The sequence below is a fragment of the Scyliorhinus canicula genome, chromosome 11, assembly GCF_902713615.1.
Source record: "Scyliorhinus canicula chromosome 11, sScyCan1.1, whole genome shotgun sequence".
Classification (NCBI taxonomy): Eukaryota; Metazoa; Chordata; class Chondrichthyes; order Carcharhiniformes; family Scyliorhinidae; genus Scyliorhinus; species Scyliorhinus canicula.
The window spans coordinates 148861794-148882399 of NC_052156.1; the positions used below are offsets into that span (position 1 = coordinate 148861794).

A 20606-nucleotide genomic window follows, 5' to 3' on the forward strand; every position below is an offset into this window, starting at 1 on the left:
TTTAGTATAACTGTGATAGTTCGTACGGCCATATTCCATTCCGGAAACAATCTATACTTTGACTTAACTATTCGCTGTCTCTCGGTCTTGAATATTACTTTCTAACTCTGACTTTTGAAGTTATTGCAAGCTGTTTGCCGTAAGCAAGGAAATCATTTCTGTATTATTTGAAAGTTGAATTGTCCACAAAATTGCTTCTCTTTGAGTCCTTTGCTAGCTGGACTTATTAGAGAATAAGATTTAAATGATTCTCAATTGGAATCAATAGAGACAAATAAAACAATTCTTATTTGCACCCGAGAAGTGTTAACTCAAATTTCTACTGAGTTTTAGTGTTCGCAAGTGCCACTAGATCCGCATGGTAGACCTCTACACATCCAGACTCACCCTTGAGAAGATGGTGGTGAGCCACCTTGTTGAACCCCTGTGGTTGATATGGTGTAGGAACACCCATAGTGTTGTCCTGTTACAGCACAACTTGAAGATGGTACACATGCTGCTACTGTGAGTCGGTGGTGGGGGGAGTTAATGTTGAAGGTGCTGGATGGGTTGCCAATCAAGCGGGGCTGCTGTGTCCTGGATGGCGTCGAGCCTCTTGAGTGTTATTGGAGCTGCAGTTATCCAGGCAAGTGGAGAGTATTCCATTACACTCCTGATTTGTAGCTGGTGGCCATGCTTTGGATAATTAGGAGGTGAGTTACTCTCCACACAATTCTAAGACTCTGATCTGCTGTATACTATTTATACGGCTGGTCCACAATGAATATGTTCACACAAAACATTCTTATATAAAATAATTGAACACACTTGCCAATGCATTTTAATTCAGACTCTGTCCTGGTTTGTGGCCTGGGCTAATTACCCTGCTTCAAGAAGCATGCCATAATTCCCCTCCCCTAGTTTTATAGAGTCCTGTAGGTTGAGTTTGGTGCAGTTTTAAAAGGGATCTCAGTGATGTGCCATAAAAACGGCAGATTTTAAACACCTTGATTAGATGTTTAATGTTAAGCAAAAGGCAAATAATGTTTAAATTCAATCATGGCCCAGATCCAGTAAATGGACACCATATTCAACCCCACCAGATCTCTGGCCACATTGAGCTGCTGTGCTCGAGGGGAAGCTGGAAACGTAAACCCCTGGTGTCTTGTTACGTTGTCTTGCTGTGACATGATGGGGACCTTTGAGAAAGAACATCCAAGGATCTAATAGCACTTTTTATTCTACAGTTCATCCAGATCCAAATTAGCTCTAAACTGCAGATAGCACAATAAAAACCCACCAGACCAACAGGGCTCCTGGCACTGTGACTATGGGAGAGAGATGTTTCCATGTGTATGATGAAATCACGATCTTTGTAATTGGATCAATGTACTGACCCAGGGTTATTTTATTTCACACTATGTGCAGACAAAATCATGCTCCATCATTACAACAATTAAGAAAACTTTGAGGACTTCCGGTGGTGTTATGTCAGAGGGAAGGCATGCACGAGGTGGCTTCCACTACAATGCTGCACTTTAGGCCCTTTTTTTGTAGTTAAGAGGGGGGTATCTTCTTTTGAAAACCCACATAATTAATGGGATAAGGATCCTGTATAGGTGAAGATGGTGGGAGAGGATGGATTCACATCCCGTCCTGAGTTGGATCGGGCCCACCATATACTCCAGCAGAGGCCTTGCCCTGAGGATCCAGTGTGTTTGGTAGTAGTGATGTTTCATAGCTTCAAAGAGAAAGAGTGAGTTCTGAGATGGATGAGGGAGCATTGCGATTTGAAATGGACAGGCCATCAGGTTTTACCAGGGCGTGGGAGCAGAGCTGGTGAAGAAGAGGGCTGGTTCAACAAAGCCACGGCTGCCCTGTAAAAAGCAGAGTCCGATTCAGTGTGGTGTAACTGGCGCGGTTAAGAGTGACTTTCGAGGGAAAAGACTATTTATTTAATGCGCCATGGAAGCCGGATTCCTTTGCAAAGAAACATGGGTCGGTAGCGGTGTGATCGTGTTTCTTGGGTGTTGGGGACGAACATGTTGAATTGTTGGGGTTCCACGTTTATTTTTCCATTTTCCCTTTCTTGTAGGGGTTAGATTTTGGGCTCAGGTTTGGGATTTAGTTCTATGTGAGATTGCGTTCTGCTTGTTATGAAAATATATAGCTCCTTGTTGGAGCACAATGGTTTATGGGGTTGTAATATTGTGTTGTGTGTAACCATTTTATGTCACTCTAGTTGGGAGCCCCCCAGCTAATCTAAGAGTTAGCTAATGGGAGCGGTGTTGAAGGGTTGACTGCAGCTCATTATAGCAGTTTTGCTTTTAGATAATGATAATTGTTTAGGTTTAGGTTTGTTTAGAGTAGATTTTAGTTGTTTATGTTCATCTTGCTGTTATCTGTACGCATATTTGGGTGGGGTTGTATTCGAGGGCGAGGATGAGGGGGGATGGTGGTGGGAGTAGATTCCTTTAGTCATGTGATTTGGTTTGGCAGCTATCTTGGATGGGCCTGGTTGTTGTACCATTTTTGTGGCTGTTGGACAATCTCTCTTGGGTGGGAATGGCTGACAAATGGATTGGGGGAGGGGGAGTGTGAGACTCCCACTTTGTTTGGTCCCCTGGAATGTCAGGGAGTTGAATGTCCCAGTGAAAAGGTCGGGAATATTTGCTCACTGTAAGAGTTTAAATTAAGATGTGGTGCTTTTGCAGGAGACTCATTTGCGAGTCAGAGACCGGACAAGGCTGGAGAAGGGATGGGTGGGACAAGACCTTCATTCAGGCTTCGATGGTAGAGCCCAGGGTGTGGCAATATTAATTAATGAAAGGTTTCTGGCTGACCCCAATGGCAGACATTATTGTCTCTGCCTCACAGGCGGACACTCCGGTGGTTCTGATTAATATTCAAGCGCCAAACTGGGATGATACGAATTTGATTAATAATTTGCAAGGGCGGCAAGGGACGCAGTGGTTAGCACTGGGACTGTGGCGCTGAGGACCCGGGTTTGAATCCCGGTCCTGGGTCACTGTCCCTGTGGAGTTTGCACATTCTCCCCGTGTTTGCATGGGTCTCAGTTTAATCTCATTTTTCAACTCTTGGCCCATAACCATGTAGGTTACAGAATTGCAAGGGCAGTTCCAAGTATTTGGTCCTCTACCTGTGGCCAAACTAGTGTTTTATAGATATAGCTCTAACATTACATACTTGCCCTTAATTGGAAAATGGGGTTAGGCTGGCTAACAAAGACACGATGGGCTGAATGGCCTCCTCCTCTACTGTAAATTTTCAATGTTAGACTTGTCTTAGGTACCATACTAAGAGACATGGAACTAAGGTATGTTGATAGAGTTAAAATACATATCCGCTAAGATCTAATTGAATGGAATAGAACAGGCTCGAGGGGCTGAAAAATCTGCTGCTCCTACATTTCGATGTGTTCATGGTTTTCCACGATATTCGATTTATTTCTGCAATGTGTCTCTGGGCAACACTTGGAATTCCATGCTCTTTTTCCCTCATGTTTTTTGTGTCTATGTCAATTATTGTTACTTATTTCTGAGAAATGATTAATCCAGAGGTTTTATATGATTAGGTTTGCTCAATAATTCCACTTTTTTTGGTCTTTAATACAAACGGTGGGATTGACATTGTTCAGCGATAAACAGAAATGAGGAAAGAATAATACAGAATACCGTGGCAGATACAGCCAGCCCAGGTCTGCCAACGTCAATCCATACTGGATTCCATAAATCTGAGATATCAACCAAAGTCTTCCTCCATGGGATCCTCACTTGTCAAACTCATGGCAGAGTGAAGAGAAATTCCCATGAAACTACAACAGGGAGGGTGAAGATAGCCATGAATCATCATGAGGAACATTCTCCACAGGCTAGGCACAATCTTCTGGGAACGTGCAAAACTCAGAGAAGCGTCCTTACGTGATGGGGACAACAATATCGCAAAGGGGGTTTCATGGAAATCTCACGGAAAGGGATGACCCTCCATGATTTTCCTCCTTTACGTTATTACCTAGGCATACCGTCTCCCGTTATAAAGTAGGCATCTCTATCTTTGCCTCTCATCTCTTTCATACTAACTGTCCATTTCCCATATTAGCACACTCTCCATCTCATTATTTTCTTAATTCTCCTTCGCCCACATCTTCCTTTCCCTCAATAGGGAAAACCCACTTGTGGAATAAGAACTGTTTTCTGTCGTTCTGGATGGGTGTTGACATTTGTGTCTCCTCTGAATCCTGTGCTGAGAAGGCAGATGGCACCTGCTGGCTGTGTTGGGCGATGCCCCCATCGCAGACTGTATCCCACGCAAATACTTTTTGGGGTAAGGGCTTCCTGATTGTCAGACAAAGGAACAGCAAGCCCAGACCGCAAAAAGATTCAAGAGAGAAAACTTGAGAAGATTTAACCTCCGATTGCCTCGTCAGGAAACGTCCCATTGATGGACCTGTGGAGAATAAGAAAGAAACAACATGAACTGCCTCACCTTCGATCCCCCTTTATCGCCCCCTTTCCTTTCCTTTGCTCTGAAAGCGACAGCATACTGGAAGTGTAGTTCCAGGGACACTGAAAACCCTCCCATCTCTCTTCCAGTTGGTCATTCTTCGGGTGTGTATGTGCACAGTAAAAGATAGGAAGATATTGGGCCCAGTAGGCACCTCAACATTATAGCAAGTACTTTAATCAGTGAGCAAGAGATTGCTGATTTGTCTATCTTCCTTTCCAGAGGCAGTAAAGTCAGTTACAATGCCACGGTGAGCCTGGTTATCAGGCCTGCCTCAGAGGATTGCAAAACTCATCTCTAAGTCTGAAGGTTGTTGGTTTAAGTCCCACTCAACTGAAACATCTGGATTGATCTCCATTGCAATACTGAGAGGATATCACATTGCCAGAAGTGGCATATTTCTAAAGAGACACTGAACTGAGACCGAGGGCACGATTTAATGGCTCATTGTGCCCGACTTGGTGGTGTGATGAGGCCGTGAATCTTCTGAGAGGACTTTCCCTCGAGATCCTTGACACTTGAGACACCTCGGGGTATTCATCCAAACCTCGTGAGACGTCACAATTTCAATCTCGCCGTCTCTGGGCGAGATCTAGATCAGTATATTTGAATGAGCCGCATGATTCATTGAAATATGCTAACGCCACATTGAAAAATGAAAAATGAAAATCGCTTATTGTCACGAGTAGGCTTCAATGAAGTTACTGTGAAAAGCCCCTAGTCGCCACATTCCGGCGCCTGTCCGGGGAGGCTGGTACAGGAATCGAACCGTGCTGCTGGCCTGCTTGGTCTGCTTTAAAAGCCAGTGATTTAGCCCAGTGTGCTAAACCAGCCCCTAATGAAGTTACTGTGAAAGCCCCTAGTCGCCACATTCCGGCGCCTGTTCGGGGAGGCTGTTACGGGAGGCTGTTACGGGGAGTCTGATCCCGGGTCCCGGGATCTAATGGCCTCCCCAGCAAGGCCTGGACGAGGCACCGTTTAGTACAGGTCCATGCAAACCTAGACCAGGCCTAACAGCACCTAGGGGTCTCCCAGGCCTTCAGAGAACCCTGGATGGTTGGGGAGAGGGCAGGGTGGACCCCTGGCTCTCCCTCTGGCACCTGGGCAGCTCGGCACTGCCGGCCTGACACCTTAGTACAGCCATCCTGGTAGTGCCAAGGTGCCCGGGGACAGTCAGGCTGACAGGGGTATTACCAGGGTGCCCAAGTGCCAGGGTGGATCTGCCAAAGGTCTGGGCCCTGGGAGGGGGGGGGGGGGGGGGGGGGGGGGGTTGTCCATGAAAGGGGGGGACGAGGGAGGTATTAAAGGTGGAGGGAGGGGGATGAAGTGCAGGTAAGAATGGCCAAATAAAAGATGTGGTAGTGAAGGGTGGTGGTCCTGATAGGGGGAGTGGGGAGGCCTGAAAAGAAAGGGGGCCCTCAGCAACCCCATGGCGTGGTATCCTCATTTGGGGGTAATGCCCAATGTGCGGGGGGGGGGGGGGGGGGGGAGGAGGGTGCAGGGGTGACATTGCCCAAAGGTGTGGGTGTGGGGGACTCTGAAGCTCACTTAGAGTTCAGGGCACTCTTTCAAAATGGCGGTCCAATCCCTGAGGAGCCAGCCTTAATGGCAAATTCAGCTCCCCAGTGTTGGAAAGGTTTCCAAATGTAGATCCTGCCAGAGTGCATTGGAGCTTGTGGGGGGGGGGGGGGGGGGGGGGGGGGGGGGGGGGGGGCCTTCAGAGATAGGGTCGCCATGGTTAAATGCCATCCCAATCTCTTGAGATACTGAGGAGTTCTCTCGTCACTGCGAGTGCCAGGAAACACACGGTTAAATGCATTCACTATGGGACTTTGTTCCCTTTTAGTTGAATTATACCCTTAGGAAAGCTTTGGTTTCACCCCCAATTTCTATCTTAGATTGATTTAAAGACCACATGAGAAACGGTGTCAGATACACTGGAGTCGGGATTGAAACTCGAGAGGCTGACAAGCTGCAGCTGCATATTAGCTCTCCACTCCCCACACACACTCATCCCAACCAACAAGGTGGCAGCACGGAGAGCGGCAGCCCAATTGTGGGCGCAGAGCGAGAGACAATACTGTATGCCGAAAATCCGGCCCCCGCCGTGGCAGAGATTCTCCACCACCCGGGAAGTGGCGGCGGCAGAATCTCGCCACTCCGATCGGAGAGGCCCCTGCGGTGATTCTCCGGCCCGGATGGCCAGAAGACCCGCCGCTGGGAGGCCTCTCCCGCCGCCGAGGTTTAAACCACCTCTGGAACGGCGGGCTCAGCGGCGCGAGCAGGCCCCCGGGGTCCTGGGGGGGCGGGGGGGGATCGAACCCCGGGGGGTGCCCCCACGGTGGCCTGGCCCGCGATCGGGGCCCCCCACTCAGACTCCGGGCCAGTGCCCTGGGTGCACTATTTCTCTTCCACGGCCGCCACGGCCTCCGCCATGGCTGAAGCGGAAGAGAATCCCACATCGTGCATGCGCCGGCAGTGACGTCAGCGGCCAGCTGCCGCTGACATCACTGCTGACGCATGCGCCGATCGCCGAAAGCCTTTTGGCCAGCCCCGCTGCCAGGGACGCCGGTTTTGTGCACCAGTCTTCTGGTGCAAACCGCTCCGGCGCGGGGCTGGCCCCCAAAGGTGGGGAGAATTCCCCACCTTTGGGGAGGCCCGACCCCTGAGTGGTTGGCGCTACTCCCCTACGCCGGCACCCTCCGTCACGCCGGGTAGGGGAGAATGCCGCCCCACATCTCAGAATTGGAGAATCCAGCCCACTGTCTCAGAATCGGAGAATCCAGCCCACAGTCTCAGAAACGGAGAATCCAGCCCACAGTCTCAGAATCGGAGAATCCAGCCCACAGTCTCAGAAACGGAGAATCCAGCCCACAGTCTCAGAAACGGAGAACCCAGCCCACAGTCTCAGAATCGGAGAATCCAGCCCAGTCTCAGAATCGGAGAATCCAGCCCACAGTCTCAGAAACGGAGAATCCAGCCCAGTCTCAGAATCGGAGAATCCAGCCCACAGTCTCAGAATCGGAGAATCCAGCCCACAGCCTCAGAAACGGAGAATCCAGCCCACAGTCTCAGAAACGGAGAATCCAGCCCAGTCTCAGAATCGGAGAATCCAGCCCACAGTCTCAGAAACGGAGAATCCAGCCCACAGCCTCAGAATCGGAGAAGCCATCCCACAGCCTCAGAACCGGAGAATCCAGCCCACAGTCTTAGAATCGGAGAATCGCGCCGAACATTTTGACAATGCGGAAACAGGCCATTTGGCCCAACAGGCTGTGATGGCGATATATTCCACATGACTATTGTCCCATTCTTCTTTATCTAATCAATCAACATATTATTCTACTATTTTCCCCCTATGTGCTTGTCTAGATTCCCCTTTAATGCTCTTTGCCTTTCCGAGCCCTTCTGGCAGTGGGTTCCATATTCCAGCCACTCTCTGGAGAGATGGATATTTCCGAGTTCCCTAATGGATATATTCGTGATTATCTTACATTTATCACTTTTAAATGTAGACGCCCCCACAAGTGGACACATCTCTACATCTACCCTGTCAAATGGTTACATAATTGTATTAGGTCTCCGTCTTCTTCTATAGAAAAGAGCCCCAGATGGAAAAATACTCCTGGATAATTATACCTACTCGGTTCTGATCTAATCCTTGGGGTCGGTTCGCTAAGTTGGCTGGACAGCTGGATTGTGATGTCAGCCATTGCCAACACCGTGGGTTCAATTCACATAGTAGCTGAAGTTGTCGATGAAGGCCCCGCCTTCTCAACTTTGCCCCTTCCCTGAGGTGTGGCGACCCTCAGGTCAAATCACCAGCAGTCAGCCCTCTCTCAAAAGGGGAGAGAAGCCTATGGTCCTTGGGGACAATGGGGACTCTTTCATTTCAACCCTTGTTGCACTTGAACACACTAGATTCATATTCTCGACTCACCTTATGTAACGATCTCCCCTTCATTTTGAAATCATAGCTTTTATTGTTTTGTAGCAATAAATGATCCAAGTGTCCATTATCTCTGTTGCTAGCGTTTATTTGGATCTTTTTTTTCTAAGCTTCTTGTTTTCACACTATATCTGTAAATAAAAATACTTTCATATTAACCTATGAATAGAGACATTCAAAATCATGAGGTGATTAAGCAAATGAGAAAAATTGTTTCCATTGGCTGAAGGGTTGATGAACTCCCCATCGAGAGCACTCTTTAAGTCATTCACCAGTCCAGGAAGACGAAAGGTGGCCTCGATCTTTCGGCCTCCTTCTGTGCCCCCACCGTGGCTTCAGGATCCCCCCAACTTAGCTCTTCCGGGCTACACGAGCTCCTGCTCACCCCATCTCTTATGGGCATGGCCCACCAGGCCAGACGCCTGGCAAGGGCAACCTGGTACCTGGGCACCTTGACACTGCCTGCCTGGCACCCTGGCAGTGTCCCAGCCAGCCTGGCAGTTCCACCTGGGCACCCTGGCAATGCCAGGGTGGCAGTGCCAAAAGTGCCCAGGTGCCAAGGGGTCTGCCAAAATACCACCCTCCCTTCCACCCATCACCCCGGGGGCCAACGTCCCAGCGCGACCCCCCCCCCACCCCCCGAGATGCCCGTTTGAGACCTCGTTGGCGAGGCTGGTGAAACCTGGGCCCTGGGTGAATTGGCTCATTTACCTAATGCCTCATTTAAATATGCATGCCTGGATCTCGCCCAACGAGAGCAAGGTCCAGATTGCGATGCGCCGTAGGGTTACGTTGAATCTCGCAAATCGTTTCGAGCATCGCGAATCTCGATGCAGGCGGCTTGCAAGATTCAACAGCCTCGTCCCCACACCAGGTCAGGCCCGACGAGGCTGCTGATTCGTGCCAACTTGTCAAATCTGTTTAAAATGGCCTGATTTTTTTTTTTGTTGCAGACTGACTGTGCGGAATGGGAGTGCGAGACAAGTGTGAGGGATGGGAATGTGGTACTGGAGTAGGGATTGGCAATGTGGGTCTGTGTGGAGGATAGTTTGGTGAGAGTGTGGGCTGAGTGTGGGGGATGAGAATAGGGGACTGGGCGTGGGGATGGGATGCTTTATGGGGGATAGGCTGATGAAAGTGTTGTAAAGGCATTGGCTGTGATGTTTTGGATGAGTTAAAAAGTGGCTGGAGGGATAAGACAGGTAAGCCATTCAGGGAGGTATTGAGGACGTCAGTCCTTGAAGAAGATACCTTGATAAAGAAAGGGAGCAGAGTTCGTTTGCCTTCTCCTTTTAGCTGTTACCTGCTATCAGGTGTCAGTGTCCTGGGATGAGCAGGATGGCACCAGTCCTGTCCAGTTGTCCAGTGATCTCTTTCATGCGTTGGAACAATTCTGTCGACCTGGAGCATTTTGATATTTTTTTCTTGTACTTCACATCATGTGCAGGACTACCTAAAGACACAAAAAAATGAAATTAAATGAAAACTAGTCACATTTACCAGTTTGTCTGTGGTGGCATTATCTCCCTATCAAATGTTTTATGAAGGGATGTAAGAACAGACAGGAAGAGGTGGTGGCATAGTGGTATTGTCACTGGATTAGTAATCCAGAGACCCAGGATAATGATCTGGGCACGTGGGTTCGAATCCCACCACGCCAGGTGATGGAATTTAAACTCAATAAAAAATATCTGGAATTAAAAGTCTAATGGTGACCATGAAACCATTATTGTTGTAAAAACCCATCTGGTTCACTAATGTCCTTTAGAGACTTACATGTGACTCCAGACCCACAGCAAAGTGGTTGATTCTTAAATGCCCTCTGACATGGCCGAGCAAGCCACTCAGTTGTAGTCGACCGCTACGGAGGCACAAAAAAGGAATGAAATCGGATGAACCAGGCACCGGAAACGACAACCACAAACCCAGCCCTGGCGACCCTGCAAAGCCCTTCTGAACTAACATCTGGGGGCTTGTGCCAAGGTGGGAGAGCTGTCTCTCAGACTAGTGAAGCAACAGCCTGACATAGTCATACTCACAGAATCATACCTTACAGACAATATCCCAGACACACACTATCACCAGTCCTGTCTCAACGGCAGGACAGACCCAGCAGAGATGGCGGCTCAGTGGTATAGAGTCGAGAGGGAGTTGACCTCAACATCGACTCTGGACCCCATGTAGTCTCATGGCTTCAGGTGAAACATGGGCAAGGAAACCTCCTGCTGATTACCACGTACCCCTCACTTCAGTACTCCTCCATGCTGAACATCACTTGGAGGAAGCACTGAGGATGGCAAGGTTGCAGAATATACTCTGGGTGGGGGACTTCAATGTCCGAGCTGGCTGGGTTCTAAAGGACAAACTGCTGGACTGGGACTGCAGCAGGTGGTGAGGGAACCAACAAGAGGGAAAAACATACTTGACCTCATCCTCACCAACCTGCCTGCTGCAGATGCATCCGTCCATGACAGTATTGTAGAAGTGACCACCTCACAGTCCTTGTGGAGACCTGTCTTCACATTGAGGATACCCTCCATCATGTTGTGTGGCACAATCACTATCGTGCTAAATGACTTCAAACTGATCTGGCAACTCAAGACTGGGCATCCATGAGGCGCTGTGGGCCATCAGCAGCAGCAGAATTGTATTCAACCACAATCTGCAACCTCATGGCCCGGCATATCTCCCACTCAACCATTAACACCAAGCCAGGGGATCAACCTTCGTTCAATGAAGAATGCAGGAGAACATGCCAGGAGCAACACCAGCATACCCAAAAATGAGGTGTCAACCTGGTGAAGCTACAACACAGGATTGCTGGTGTGCCAAACAGCATAAGCTGCAAGTAATAGACTGAACTAAGTGATTCACAATGAACGCATCAGATCTAAGCTCTGTAGTCCTGCCATATCCAGCCATGAATGGTGGTGAACAATTAAACAACTCACTGGAGGAGGAGGCTCCACAAATATCCCCATCCTCAATGATGGAGGACCCCAACACATAATTGCAAAAAAAAAGGCTTAGGCATCCAAACAATTTTCAGCAAGAAGTTCCGAGTGGATGACTCATCTTGGTCTCCACCGGAGGTCCCCAGCATCACTGATGTCAGTCTTCAGCCAATAAGATTCAGTCCACGTGATATCAAGAAACAGCTGAAGGTACTGGATACTGCAAAGGCCCTGACAATATTCCGGCAATATTACTGAAGACCTGTGCTCCAGAACTTACTGCAACCCAGCCAAGCTGGTCCAGTACAGCTACAACACTGGCATCTACCCAGCAATGTGGACAATTGCCCAGGTATGTCCTGGACACAAGAAACAGGACAAATCCAGCCCAGTTAATTACTGCCCTATCAGTCTATTTTCCTTCCCTTTACCGCAAGCCCACAGATAACCTCACAATGTTCCACTTCTCCAGCTTCCATCCTAAACACATTAAAGAAGCCATCCCCTATGGACAAGCCCTCCGTATACACAGGATCTGCTCAGACGAGGAGGAGAAAAACAGACATCTACAGACGCTGAAAGATGCCCTCGTATGAACGGGATATGGCGCTCGGCTCATCAATCGACAGTTCCAACGCGCCACAGCAAAAAACTGCACCAACCTCCTCAGAAGCCAAACATGGGCTACAATCGACAGAGTACCATTGATCGTTCAGTACTTCCCCGGAGCGGAGAAATGACATCTTCTTCGCAGCCTTCCACACGTCATCAATGAAGATGAACATCTTGCCAAAGTTATCCCCACACCCCCACTACTTGCCTTAAAACAACCGCGCAACCTCAAACAAACCATTGTTTGCAGCAAACTACCCAGCCTTCAGAACAGCGACCACAACACCACACAACCCTGCCATGGCAATCTCTGCAAGACATGCTAGATCATCGACATGGGTACCACCATTACACCACCCACCAGGTATGCGGTACATACTTGTGCGACTCGGCCAATGTTGTCTACCTCATACGCTGCAATCTACCGAAGCGTGGTACATTGGCGAGACCATGCAGACGCTGCGACAATGGATGAACGGACATCGTGCAACAATCACCAGGCAGGAATGTTCCCCTCCAGTCGGGGAACACTTCAGCAGTCAAGGGCATTCAGCCTCTGATCTCCGGGTAAGTGTTCTCCAAGGCGGCCTTCAGGACACGCGACAACGCAGAATCATCGAGCAGAAACTTATAGCCAAGTTCCGCACACATGAGTACAGCCTCAACCGGGACCTTGGATTCATGTTGCATTACATTCACCCCCCCACCATCTGGTCTGGGTTTGCAAAATCCTACCAAATGCCCTGGCTTGAGACAATTCACACCTCTTTAACCTGGGGTTACCCCTCTCTCTGGATCTGTAAAGACTCAATTACCTGCAAATGCTCGCATTCAAAGCATCGTCTTGCATCTTTGACTTTGTCTATATAAATGTTTCTGGAACCTACCTCTCCATTCACCTGAGGAAGGAGCAGTGCTCCGAAAGCTAATGATTTGAAACAAACCTGTTGGACTTTAACCTGGAGTTGTAAGATTTCTTACTGTACTCACCCCAGTCCAACGCCGGCACCTCCAAATCAAGTCTATTTTCAGCAAAGTGATGGAAGGAATCATCAACGGTGCTATCAATGGGCACTTACTCAGCAATAACCTGCTCAAGGATGCTCTAGGGTCACTCAACTCCTGACCTCATTACAGCCTTGGTTCAAACATGGACAAAAGAGCTGAATGCCAGGGGTGAGGTGAGAGTGACTGCCCTTGACATCAAGGCAGCATTTGACTGAGTATGGCATCAAGGAGCCCGAGCTAAACTGGAGTCAATGGCAATCCATCGGTTGGAGTTATATCTGGCACAAAAGAAGATGGTTGTTATGGTTGGAGGTAACTCATCTCAACTCCAGGACATCACTGCAAGAGTTCTCCCACAATCAACATCCTATGGATTACCATTAATCAGAAACTGAAGTGGACTAGCCACATTAATACTGTAGCTACTAGGGCAGGTCAAAGACTAGGAATCCTACAGTGAGTAACTCACCTCCTGACCCCCAAAGCTGGTCGACCATCTACAAGGCACAAGTCAGGAGTGCAATGGAATACTCTCTAGTTGTCTGGATGAGTGCACCTCTAACAACACTCAAGAAGCTCGACACCATACAGGACAAAGCAGCCCGCTTGATTGCTTCCTCTCCCACAAACATCCAAACCCTCCACCACCGACGAATAGTGGCAGCCATGTGTACCATCTACAAGATGCACTGCAGTAACTCACCAAGGTTCCTTAGACAACACCTTCCAAAGTCACGACCTCCACCATATAGAAGGACAAGAGCAGCAGATACCTGGGAACCCCACCATCTGGAGGTTCCCCTCCAAGTCACTCACCACCCTGACTTGGAAATATATCGCCCCTCCTTCTGTCGCTGGGGCAACATCCTGGAACTCCATCCCTAAGAGCACAGTGGGTGTACCTGCACCTCAAGGACTGCAGCAGTTCAAGAAGGCAACTCACCACCACCTTCTGAAGGGTAACAAGCGATGGGCAATAAATGGCGGTCTAACAAGCGACACCCACATCCCGTATATGAATTTTTAAAAATCAGGTCATTTCACCCCCTTGAGGCTTTTCTGACATTCAGTGAGATCATTGTTGATCTATAATATCGTATTTGCAAATAACTTATTTTCTGCCTTTATCTCATGATGTTAGCTGTCTTGACATGTCATTGGGATCACATGTTCCTCATGTCACCTAGTGACATGACCTCTAACCTTTTAACTCCTTCCTCTCAAAATGCTTCCCCATAAAGATCGTGGCTATTTAAGACTTGGGCTTGATTTCCTAAGTAAAGAGAAGCCGTTGAGGTGATCAATTGAAATTTGCAAGATCATGGCCTGATATTTTCAGTAAGCTAACACCCTTGGACAAGTTAGAGCCAGGGAACAGGAAGCAGCTCCAAGGGAATTCTTGGCTTCTGAGAAGCATGGGCGAAGTTGAATGGAAAGAGAATTTGGCAGAATAGCCGATTATTTTCCTCTGGGGAATATAACTGTTTCAAGTTGCCCAATTGTAATTATATCGCATCTTTAATGCTGGGACTTCTGAAGGCACTTTGGAATCAGTTATCAAACATTATTTGACATCGAGACACATAAGGAGATTTCGGGTTCAAGGAATGTATTTAAGGAAGAGACTAGGGAGATGAAGAGGTTTAGGGAAGGAATTTCAGAGTTTGGACCAAGGCAGCTGAAGGCTTGATCACCAATGGTGGCGTGATTAAGATCAGGAATGCGCAAGGGGCCAGAATTGGATCAGAATAGAGATTACGGAGGGTGGTACGGTTGGAGAAGGTAGCAGAGTTTGGGGAATGAAGAAGGATCCAAGGCCATGGAGGAAAATTTTAAAATCGAGTTGTTGCTGATGTAGGTCATGGAGAACACAGGATGTGTAAGCAGCAGGCAAAAGAATGTCAAGAATGGAAGGCCCTATTACTCAAAATGTCTCATCACATTGCTTGGTAACATTCCAAAGTGTTGAAAGACAGATGCAATAACTGTTTTCATCAGCTGAATTGACAAAGATGGCTGCCATTTTCTGCAAAACATGACCTCAGCAATCTTTAAGGGGATGACTGAGCAGTTAAGCCATTTTTCTTCATATTGGTCAATCAGAACACTGATATGTACTTTGTGCATATCCTTATGTGATCATAACATGATACAATTCTTCATTGGGATGGGAAGTGAAGAAGTCCGATCTGAAACTTGGGTCCCAGATACAGACAAAGGAAAATACGAAGGCACGAGTTGTAACTTGGCTGAGACAGAATGTGGAACGTCATTGAAAGGCATGATGGTGGATAGGCAATGGCTATTATTTAAGGAACAAATCTACGCATTGCAACAGTTATACATTCTTTCATGGCTCAAAAACATAAAAAGTGGCCGAACAATGGTTGGCAAAATAAATTAACGATAGTGTTAGATCCAAAGAGGAGTCATGTAAAGGTGCTAAAAATAATAGCAAGCCTGAGGATTGAGAGAAGTTCAGAATTTAGCAAAGGAGGACAACAGATTGATTAAGAGGAGAAAAATAAAGTATGAGAGTAAACTTGTAATTAACATAAAAATAGACGGTAAGTTTCTGTAAGTATACAAAAAGGAAAAGATTAGTGAAGACAAATGTTGGTGTCTTACGGTCTGAAACTGGAGAATTTATAATAGAGAATAAGGAAATGTCAAAGCAATTAAATAACTACGTTAGTTCTGCTTTTATGGAGGAAGACACGGATAACTTACCAGAAATTCTAAGGAATCAAGGGTCTAGTGAGAAGGAGGAATTGAAGGAAATTAGTAGTTCTAAAAAATTAGGGCTGGAAAAAAATAACGGGACTGCAAGCCAACAAATCACTAGGGCCTGATTATCTACATCCCAGAGTGCCCACTGAGTTAGCCATGGAAATAATAAACGTGTTGGCTGTCATCTTCCAAAATGCTATAGATTCTGGAACATTCCGACACATTGGAGGGTGGAAAATGTAACTCCACCATTTAAGAAAGGAGGGAGAAAATAGGGAAATATGGCTCAGTTAGCCTCACACCAGTAACAGGGAAAATGTTAGAGCCTATTATAAAGGATGTGATACAGGACACCTGGAAAATATCAACGGGATTAGACAAAGTCAACATGGATTTACAAAAGGGAAATTGTGTTTGACAAACTTACTGGAGTTTGTTGAGGAAGTAATGAGTAGAATAGAGAAGGGTGAACCAGTGGATGTGATGTATTTGGATTCTCAGAAAGCTTTGATAAAGTCCACTTAAGAGGTCAGTGCGCAAAATTAAGGTACAGTGGACTGGGGATAATGTATTGTCATTGGATTGAGAATTGATGAGCAGAGAGGAAATAGAGAGTAAGTGGTTGTTTGTCGAAGTGGCAGGCAGGGATCAGTACTTTGGCCCCAGCTATTCATCTGGTCTCACATCAATGATTTGGATGAAAAAAAATAATATTTCCAAGTTTGTTGGGGTCACAAAACTTGATGGGAAGGCGAGTGGTGAGGAGGATGTTAAGAGGCTTCAAGATGATTGAGACAAGTTGAGTGAATGGGCAAATACGTGGCAGATGCAGTATAATGTGGATAAATTCAAACAGAGAAACAGAATGGCAGAACATCATTTCAATGATGATGAATTGGGAAATATTGACTTACAGAGGGACCTGGGTGTCCTAGTACACCAGTCACTGAAAGCAAGCATGCAGGTACAGCAAGCAGCTAGGAAAGCAAATGGTATATTGACCTTCATTACAAGAGGGCTTGAGTACAGGAGCAAGGAAGTCTTACTGCAGCTGTACAGGGCCTTGATGAGACCACACCTGGAGTATTGTGTGCCGTTTTGGTCTCCTTACCTAAGAAAGGATATGCTTGCCCATAGAGGCAGTGCAGCAAAGGTTCATCAGGCTGTTTCCTGGGAAGGTAGGATTGTCATACGAGGGGACAGTAGGCCAACTGGGCCTGAATTCAACTGGAATTTAGAGGAATAAGAGGGAATCTAGTTGAAACGTATAAACTTCTGGCAGGCTGGACAGTCTGGTGCAGAGATATTGTTTTCTCTGGCTGGAGGGGTCTAGAACAAGGAATCACAGTTTAGGATATGGGGTAGGTCATTTAGGTGAGGAGAGATGTTATCACTTAGAGGCTGGTGAACTTGTGGAATTTTCTACCACAGAGGCTGTGGAGGCCAAATCACCGAATATATTTGAGAAGGAAATAGATAGATTCCTAGACTCTAAAGGTGCCAAGGGGTATGGGGAGAACACTGGAGTATGGCGTTGAGATAGATGATCAACCATGATCATGTTGAATGGTGGAGCAGGATCGAAGGGCCAAATGGCCTCCTCCTGCTCCTACTTTCTATGTTTCAACATTTCGATGTTTCAATCAATGCTGTGGCAACCTTAATATGTGTCTGAAGCGATGGCTCAGGTAAACAGTGCCTTGGCTGAGAGTCTTATCCTGAAGGATGGTACCTCTGACGTTGTAGCGCTCCTTCAGTACAGCACTCTCTCAGTCTAGCACTGGAGGGCTAGCTGAGATTCTACACTCAGCCGCCAAAATGTCTGCCTAAACAAGGGGCAAAGTGAGCTGAAGAAGAGTTTACATTTACCTCATGCCTCTCATAACCTTAGGGTCAGAAAAAATAGAGATGATGAAAATATCAGGGAAATGCAATAATTGAGAATGCTTTTCTGCTGGCTATGTATGTTTAAAAAGATATTGGAAAATGGAAGCTGTTTAAGGGCAGGGAGAGTGTGATCATGTTAACGGAACTAATGTTTTTAAGATGTTCGGGAGCCGAGCAAAACTGCAAACAGATATTTACCTAAGGCAAGCTTGTAACAATACAGAATAGAATATAAAGAGTTTGAATAAGGTGTTAGAGTAGCGGTGGGCAGCCTACGTCCCAGGACCCACATGCACAAGACATTTTGTTGACTGTTGTCCATGAGTCACGTTTCGCTGGTTTCCACCTGCGTAACTTTGTTTCCTCCCTGTATGACTGAAGTAATACACACATAAAAGCAGGGGCACATAAAGTGAGGTGTGAGTGGACCGGGGAAATCAGGTTGGTAGCGAATCCCAAGGAATTTGTAGTCTGTCTACGAGATTTGTTTTGGAGCAGCTTGTGGCAGAGCCCACTAAGGAGCAAGCAATTCTGGATTTGGTGATGCGTGATGAGGCAGACTTGAGGAGAGTGGGCAAGGAAGTGGCAGATGGAATACAATGTAGAAAAGTGTGAGGTTGGGCACTTTGGTAGGAAGAATAGAGGCATAGACTATGTTCTAAATCGGTAAAGGCTTCGGAAGTCAGAGCAGAAAGGGACTTAGGAGCCCTAGTTCAGGATTCTCTTAAGGTTGACATGCAGGTTGTGGTAGTTAGGAAGGCAAATGCAATGTTAGCATTCATATCGAGAGGGCTAGAATGCAAGAGCAGGGATATACTGTTGAGGCTGTATAAGGCTCTGGTCAGAACCCTTTTGGAATATTATGAGCGGTTTTGGGCCCTGCATCTAAGGAAGGATGTGCTGGCCTTGGAAAGGGTCCAGAGGAAGTTCACAAGATTGATCACCAGAATGAAGGACCTGTATGAGGAGTGGTTAAGGACTCTGGGTCTGTACTTGATGCGTACAGGATGAGGGGGGATTTCATTGAATCATAGAATACTGAGAGGCCTAGATACACAGAGGAAGAATTCAGAATGTTCAATTCACCTAACAGCACGTCTTTCGGGGCTTGTGGGAGGAAACCGGAGTACCTGGAGGAAACCCACACAGACACGGGGAGAAAGTGCAAGGGAAGGTGCCGTGGGAAGGGGATAAAGGGCAGAATGGTAGCCCAGTGGTTAGCACTGCTGCCTCACAGCACCAGAGACCTGCATTGGGCGACCGTGTGGAGTCTGCACGTTCTCCCCGTGTCTGCATGGGTTTCCTCCGGGTGCTCTGGTTTCCTCCCACAGTCCAAAGATGTGCAGGTTAGGTGGGATTACGGGGGAGTGACCTGGGTGGGGTGTTCTTTCAGTGGGTCAATGCAGACTGGACTGGCCGAATAACCTCTTACTGCACTGTTGAGATTCTATGGTTGGGGGCGGTGGAGCAGGAGACCAGGGTATGCGGAGGGAGTGGTCCCTGAAAAATATTGACATGTGGAGTGAGGGGGAAGATGTGTTTAGTGGTGGCATCATGATGGAGTTGGTAGAAAGGGCAGAGGATGATTCTTTGAATGGGGAGGTTGGTGCGGTGAAAAATGAGAAGAGGAACCCTGACATGATTCTGGGAGGGGAAAGGGGTGAGGGCAGAGTTGCGGGAGGTGGGTACAACCCAGTTGTCAACCACAGTGAAGTGGGGGTGGAATCCTTGGTTGAGAACACAGGCAGACTGCTTTGAAGCGCTGTTTTCGAAGGTGACCTGACAGGAAGTCGGGTATGAGGAGCTGTGGTTGAGGTTGCTGTGTGAGTTGGAAGGCGTGTAATGAATATATATCCAGAAATGGAGACAGGGAGCTCAAGGAAGGGAAGGAAAGTGTCGGAGGTAAACCATGTAAAGGGGAGACAGGGGTGGAAATTAGAAGTAAATCGATAAATTTAATCCTGTTGAGCTCCGGGTCCTTCTCTACGATCCACTTCTCAGTTGTGGTGAGCGAGCCAACTTCGCCCAGAATCCTCCACAGTCACTTCTCACTACCGCCCTCTGTTGGTGTTCCACATAACACACAAAAAGGCAGACATAACTGGGGCCCATGCGGGTACCCACTGCCACACATTTAATTTGCAGGAAGTGAGACAAGTTAAAGGAGGATTGCTAAGTGTGAGAATGAGTTCACCCAGGCGGAGGACAGCAGTGGCGGATGGGGCTTGTTCGGGCCTCTGGCTCAAGGAAGTGGCGAGCCCTCACATCATCCTGATGGGGATGAAGGCGTAGTGGGATTAGATATCGATAGTGGAGAGGAGGTATTTAGGGCCAGAGAACTGGAAATTGTTGATGTGACATAGGGCACCAGAGTATTCAAAAATGTAGGTGGGAAGGGACTGAACGGAGGGAGTGAAGGTGGAATCAGGATGAGTTCAGTGTGGCAAAAACAGGCTGACACAATGGGTCTACCAGGACACACCCAATTGTGGAATTTGAGAAGCAGGTAGAAGTGGGCTGTGTGAGGTTGGGGATTATGAGGTGGCTGCTGCCGTCAGTGCTGTGGGGCAGACCCCTCGCTCTGCAGAGCAATGTCGGAAAAAGATGCACGACCTCACCAGGGCTGCCAGGGTAAGTGCCAAGAAGGTGCCCCCGGGTCACAACCATCCCTCCCCCCTTTACTTAATTACCCACCCCCCCCCCCCCGGCACGGGGGGGCGGAGGGGGATTGGGGCAGAGTGAGTTGAGGGTGGTTTACAAAGTTGTCACAGACCCAGCGCTCTGGCCCCGTGGAGAGATGCAATGGTCTTATTACAACTTGACCCCCAAACTGTGCCAGTATCTGAACGGACTGCTAATACCTGCCGTATTGTAATGATCTACCTATGCTCCCTCCCCCAACAGGCCAAGTCCGCTCACAACACTCGTGAGCGAAACAAGACTGGAGGGGGTCGCCCATCCTG

The 20606-nt window shown here is 47.8% G+C and overlaps 1 long non-coding RNA gene across 1 annotated transcript in view; it reads right to left on the reverse strand.

Moving 5' to 3' along the window:
• Nucleotides 1–567: 567 nt before the first annotated feature.
• Nucleotides 568–20606, reverse strand: part of LOC119973491 — a 91194-nt gene continuing 71155 nt past the window's right edge. Inside the window, exons 2-4 of the long non-coding RNA XR_005462327.1 lie at nucleotides 9756–9905; nucleotides 8444–8583; nucleotides 568–4446 (exon numbers count right to left, since the gene is read on the reverse strand). This is a non-coding gene — a long non-coding RNA (uncharacterized LOC119973491). The remainder of the gene's footprint in view (nucleotides 4447–8443; nucleotides 8584–9755; nucleotides 9906–20606) is intronic.